This window comes from Ascaphus truei, chromosome 4 (genome assembly GCF_040206685.1).
Source record: "Ascaphus truei isolate aAscTru1 chromosome 4, aAscTru1.hap1, whole genome shotgun sequence".
NCBI lineage: Eukaryota > Metazoa > Chordata > Amphibia > Anura > Ascaphidae > Ascaphus > Ascaphus truei.
The window spans coordinates 77,904,006-77,910,662 of NC_134486.1; the positions used below are offsets into that span (position 1 = coordinate 77,904,006).

The following is a 6,657-nucleotide window of genomic DNA, read 5'->3' on the forward strand; positions in this document are numbered from 1 at the left end:
TACAACTTTTTTTGAGAGGCTTTTCCTATGTAACAGTCTCCACTCAACCTCCTTGCAGTTAAAAACGAGTTCTGTTGATCGTGATGATAAATGGGTTCCTGTGATACAGTAGGTGATGAGTTATCGGTAATACCCATGGTTGGTCTTTTACCATGCCGACAAGCAAGGGGAACCACACTATGTGTGGCCACGATCGCCACGTCGCCACGATCTCTGCTCTGTATTTCCTTATCTTCGAGTACAACTGGAATTAGTGGTACTGGAGGGAAGAAGTATGCTAGTTGGAACTTCCAATTGAATGACAGCGCGTCAATGTAGGAAGCGTCTGCATGAGCAACCCTTTAACAGGTTACCAGCTTTAAGCTTTCGTCATCAAATCTATCTGTGGTATGCCCCACTTTAGAGTAGAGTAATCTGAAAAAAATGTGTGTTAAGAGACCATTCTCCTGGCAAAACTGTTCACCAACTTAGAAAGTCTGCCCTTGTATTGATACATCCTGTAATATACCTATGCAGCGGCCGTTATTCGAACCTTTCACGCGTTGTATACCTCGGAATACCCATGTCATGGCGCATGATTTCTTCCAACCTAATCGCCTTAAGAAGTGTGTTGACTCTTGTTTATATCGAGTGCAGAAAATGACATTTTAGTGTTCTGGTTTTTCAAAACCTGCAAATTGACAGTAGCACAGTACTGTACACATTACAATGCATTCATTTCTGCCACGGATACGCGAAGAATTGCACCCAAAGAAATCAGAATCCATAAACTTCAAACAAATCAACTGCGGTAAACACAGGTGTGCCTGTGTGATTGGCGGCGTGAGTGCCGCGTGGAATACAACAGAGCACACGAAAACGAACCCGTGAAATGTTCGAATAACGGCCGCTGCATCTGTATACTGCTGTAAGGCAATGTAGATGTTTTTTCCGCCCATGTGAAGATAGGCCCATTTTCTTCCAGTAACAAGGAGCTCCTTGTTCCTCTGATGTCTGACCTGATGTTTAAGTTTCTCTTTTAGTTCTTGCTAAAAGAACAACATTGCTTGCATTACTGCTCTTATTTCCAAGATGTTTGATGAAACAGCTTTCTGTATAACTAGCCATTTTTCCTGTGTCGAGTGAGGACCGAGTTGAGCCCCACAACCTGAACCACTTGCATCTGTGGTCAGCACAATCCAATCTTGGTGTAACAGAGTTTGCCCACGTCTTAAATTTTCATCCTATTCCCACCACCTCATTGAATCTTTTACACGACTGGATAGTCAGATTCTATGATGCGGATCCCTTCTTACCTTGTCCCACTGACAAAAGAATTGAATTGGAATACCTGCATGTGTCATCTAGCCTACCTTACTACTTAAGTAGTGGAAGATAGGACACAGATTATCTTCCTACAATGTAGAGCCTCTATGTCAGGCCTGCACAACATACGGCCCGCGGGCCGCATGCGGCCTGTCTGGCCTCTCTGTGCGGCCCGCGATGACTCCGGCCGGGCGCCAGTTAATTAAATAAATAATAATAAAAAAAAGTTTAAAAAATGGCGGCGATTCACCCCCCCCCTCCTCCCTCCCCGCCCCCGGGTTTTGCGTTAGGCGGGGGCAGCATCAGCATGAGGAGGATGCGGCAGCCGTGAGTATTTTTTTTTCAATAGCAGGATGCCGGGGGGCGGGTTGGAGGTCAGAACATGCCGGGGGCGGGGCTTAGTACCGGGGAGGATGTGCTGATCGTGTGTGTGTGTGTGTGTGTGTGTGTGTGTGTGTGTGTGTGTGTGAAAAACGGGCTGGTGGGGGGGTGGGTGTGAAAAATGGGCTGGTGGGGGGTGGGCGGGCTGCTGCTGACATGTGAGGGCGGTGGGCTGCTGCTGACATGTGAGGGCGGGGCTGCTGCTGACATGTGAGGGGGGGCTGCTGCTGATATGGGGGGGTGGGGCTGCTGCTGACATGTGAGGGGGGGGCTGCTGCTGACATGTGAGGGGGGGCTGCTGCTATGTGAGGGGGGGCTGCTGCTGACATGTGAGGGGGGGGCTGCTGCTGACATGTGAGGGGGGGGCTGCTGCTGACATGTGAGGGGGGGGCTGCTGCTGACATGTGAGGGGGGGCTGCTGCTGACATGTGAAGGGGGGTGGGCTGCTGACATGCGCGCGCCGGGACCGCAGGGGAATCGCCGCCATTTTGCTACCGCATCGCGCCTGCCCCTCAATTTCAAATACTGAGGGGAGAGCCGCACGGACTTGCCCAAAGAGCCGCAAGTGGCTCGCGAGCCGCGGTTTCACGACCCCTGGGCTGGGGGGATGTGGAGGGGGTATTGTGTGGGTGAGGGGGAGAGATGGGGGTATGAGAGATAGATGGGGAGTATCGTAAAGGTTGATAGTGAGGGGTTCTGGGGGAGATATGAGGATGATGATGATGATGATGATGATGATGATGAGATGTGCTGTTCGAGAGATGATGATGATGATGATGATGATTTAACCCGTGCGGCCCAAATTTTTTTTCTTTGGAGCAGTTCGGCCCTTCTCACTTAACGAGTTGGGCAGGCCTGCTCTATGTGATCGCTGCTTCTGATTGATTCAATATCTTGTCGTTTCGAAGCACAATAACCCCTTTGCCATGTAGACTGGCACTCTCGGGAACCTTAGGTTTTGAAACAGTATGAGATGACTTTTGGATTCGTTTATTACCCATCTTGTTCTTTTAGAAAATCCATCACCCTTGCCAGATATTGAAATTGCAAACTTCTGTCCTGTGCCTTTATTAATATACTGTATCGTATACTGTGTCATCCAGATAATTAAAAATGTGTATTACCTCTTTTCTTAACTCTGCAACTACAAGGTCCCTAGCACTTTTGTGAAAGTTCTTGGAGAGGTTCCGAGGCCAAAAACAAATCTTCAAAATTCTCATCTTTTCTAACTCACTTGGGCTTACCCTAGCACCAGAACTCTTGGATGAGGCAGTAACCATGGTTAATAGAACAGATCCTTGTGCTGCTATTTCACAAGCGTCAGATGTAAATGTGGCTTTTTTTAAGGTAGCGAAAAACGCTGAAAACAGCTGATCTTTATTTCTTGTTTTTAAACTTGAAAAGAAGCCAGAAGTGAAGAGCAACATCCAATGTGACAAAAATACACAGTGAAATACCTATATATCTCTTGAAAAAAAGGGTAATTTAGTTAACCCTTTGGCCAAAGCGTATAAGCCTACGAGCCACTTTCAAGGCATGACCATAATATCGCAGGTCCTAAACACTAACTGATTGCTGGGTATCTGTGTGTTTGTTTACTTTGTCCAGCTGGTTTCAGCTGTTTTGGAGGTTAGTGGCTCCTCCCACCCAGGGTTTAAAGCTCGCCCCTCCCCACTGTCCAAGTAAGCAGGTTTTCTTTTCATACAGCTAGTTGCGACAAGTTCAATGCCAGGACCATCCTTCCCCTAATTATAGAGGTAAATAAAGGATTTTAATCAGTTAGTGTTTAGGACCTGCGATATTATGGTCATGCCTCGAAAGTGGCTCGCAGGTTTATACGCTTTGGCCAAAGGGTTAACTAAATGACCCTTTTTTCAAGAGATATATAGGTATTTCACTGTATTTTTGTCACATTGGGATGTTGCTCTGGACTTCTTAGTTTCTTGTTTTATACAATTAGCCACGCCCAGTAGCATTCCTTTTGACACTTATATACATATATATATTTTGCGGTATTTTGGGGGGGGGGGGGGGTTCTGAGAGCTTGCTGGGTATCTGTGTTTCTTTTCAATTTTCCCTGCTCTCCTAATATCATGGGCGTGGCGTATGACCCATGTGCGAGCCGTACGATACATGCGCATGCACAATTCCGTGCGCATTGCTGAACACGAAGGGGTAGGCAAGCATATCCTGATTGTATCGGCCCTCATGGCATCCCTGGGAATCAGTGCCTACACTCGCAAGGCAGTATTTTAACTGCCACCTGGTCGCTTCTGCATAGCAGTAGTCAGAAATGACTTTGAAGCCTGGCACACACTGGAGCCCCCATGACAAGCAAAATTCTTGATGGTTGCGGAACACATTGGCATCAATGGGAGGGAGAGAGGGGAGGGGGGGGAAGAGGGTCAGAGAGGGAAGAGGGTCAGGGAGTGGGGGGAGAGGGGGATGGAGAGATGAACTCCCCATGACTGAACTGCAAGCAGTCAGACAATTTGTGCTATCCCAGCCAGACAGTGGGACTTAACCCATTGATGCCCACTGCCATGGAGATGCTCTAGAAATTTCTGCTACACTTGTATCAGTTTATTGTCTTGGTCACATATTTTTGTGCCATACAGTATGGCACTATGTGTGTCTTATTTTCATATACCCTTCGAGATTGTGCCCCCTGGTTAGATTTGGTAGCACTGCTATTTTAGTCAAATCTAATGGCTGCCATCCAGCTTCATAGCTCACTCCTATAGTATTATCCCGTTTCTGCAGTGGGACATGTAAACACATGTTCTCATCATCTCTAGATAATCTCAAGTGATATTGGGGTACATGTATAAAAGGTACTGAAAAGAGCAACTAGATGTACGGCACTAAAAAATTTAAAAATTGCCCACGCCTGAGCAAAATATAAGTAACTGGTTAAACACATTTTTGCATTTAACGCAGATCCATAGAAGAGTTTACAAGTCAGACTTGGTGGAGAAATGTGATCCATATAATATGATGTAATGAAAATGACAGAAAATATTCAATATTCTAATTAACCTAGCACGCCAGAGGTTAATTTTAATAGCAAGAGTACGTTAAAAACTGAATATATGTTGTACCTCGCTACAAAAATCCCAAAAAAGTATGTGTAAAGGGGGTGCTATCCAGGCAATAACCAAAGAGAAAAGGGGGAGGGGGGTACCAAGGGGGTTCAGAAGATAGAGATTCCAGAAAAATGGTACACACCTAGTAATTAGTTGAAAAAATGATAAAGCAAAACAAATTGTATTAAGTATATGATAAAATAAGGCACAATATTGTGTAAGGTAGACAACATTGAATAAAATTAAAATGAAGGTACTTTCCTAATAGTCAGTAGCACTATGAAAGTGCCCTGTTTATATCCTGAGGCTATAGAGCTGAGTGGACTGATACAGTCAGCTCCACTATTACTTTATTTTATGTTAATATAAGCTTAAATAGCACGATGTCACAGGGTATAAGCCTTTAATCATGTATAATAGTGCATTACATGCCAAGTGAACAAATAAAAATGTTGTTTAACAACAGCAGCACGTTCAGCTGTTTCAATTGAGTCCAAAAATGCAGGAGTAGTTAAACTGCGTGAGATATCCATAGCCAGGCATATGTTGCACTAACAATTAAAGAACGTGAACTACGTTGAACAAATTAATATGGTGCCAGATAAGGCAATACAGAATACTTTCCGGGGGCTAAAACTACTACGAAGAAGTTTCAGATTTTATTTTATTATCTACTTTTTAAAAGAAACTGCAGTGATTGTGTATAGAGAAACTGACCAACATTACGCAAAGTATTATGTACATTGTCTATTACAGGGAGGGTAATTTGGATGCACTAAAAACAGATTTTATTAACTTGTACTGTAGACTAAAAAACAACTGGAAAACAAACTATGGCAAAACATTAACCCCTTAAATTAACCAAGGGGCCTTAAAACTGAACATATATATTGCATACAAGGCAAAGGATATCCAGAGAGAAGGGGTTAATAGATATATTTCTTCCGAGGGAGGAATATAGAAACTTAGAAGTATACTTCGGAAGTCTTGATTGCAGTTGGATCACTTTCCTAAACTCATTTCTAAATGCCACAAAATCTAATTGTCTCTGTGAACTTCTTCATCACAGCCACTCCTAAATCAAGCTTTTCTGAAATTACCATCTTCATGATCTTTTACATAGTGCACATGAACAAAACGTAATACCACTATTACACCAGCATCTTGAAAAAGATTTGCTTCAGTTTAGGGGGGAGAGAAAAATAAGAAGAAAAAAAAAAAAAAAAGAACAAGGATTTTGACATGTACAACATTCCTCTGGAGAACTAACTATAGGTGTTTGCTTTCTTCGTGACAGTATAAAAATGCATGTTGCATATTAACTTGTTTATAAATGCAAGTACAACAAACAGATGCAGAGGAAATCTTAAATCATTAAACTCATTTGCATCTGCTTGCTTTTCTAAAAATAAATGTGAATAGTAATACTTTTATAAAACCATTGTATTTATCAAATAAACACTACATATACTGTATTGGTATAAATGGCAAGTGACTAATATTTGCGAATATACGAAGTTTGTCAACATGGCCTATCTCCAAGTCTATTCCCCCACTTGGTTAAGTCCCTATTTCCACTAACAGAACAAGGCTCTTAAAAGTACTATGGTAGTTTCTCGCGCCACTACACTATAACCCAGCGAGATTGTGGAATTTTGTAGGGGCAAACCCCACCCAAGAGGGACTTCCACCCCGCTTCAACTCCCCCAGTTTCAACTTCAGGGAGAAGAACTCTCTCAAAACTACCCAGGACCTAAGGAATCACCCGAATGTTGGCTCCACCCCCCATAATTGCAGCCACAATAAAGATTTATAAACCACAGGTGATACAGACATCATTACCTAAAAGCCGAAGTCCCCTAGTTAGTTTTAAGAGGAGACATCC

The 6,657-nt window shown here is 43.5% G+C and overlaps 1 protein-coding gene across 6 annotated transcripts in view; it reads right to left on the reverse strand.

The window, feature by feature from the left end:
• KIF16B (kinesin family member 16B) overlaps nt 1-6,657 on the reverse strand; it is a 318,925-nt gene that overhangs the window by 229,631 nt on the left and 82,637 nt on the right. The gene's annotated exons all lie outside the window — the stretch shown is intronic.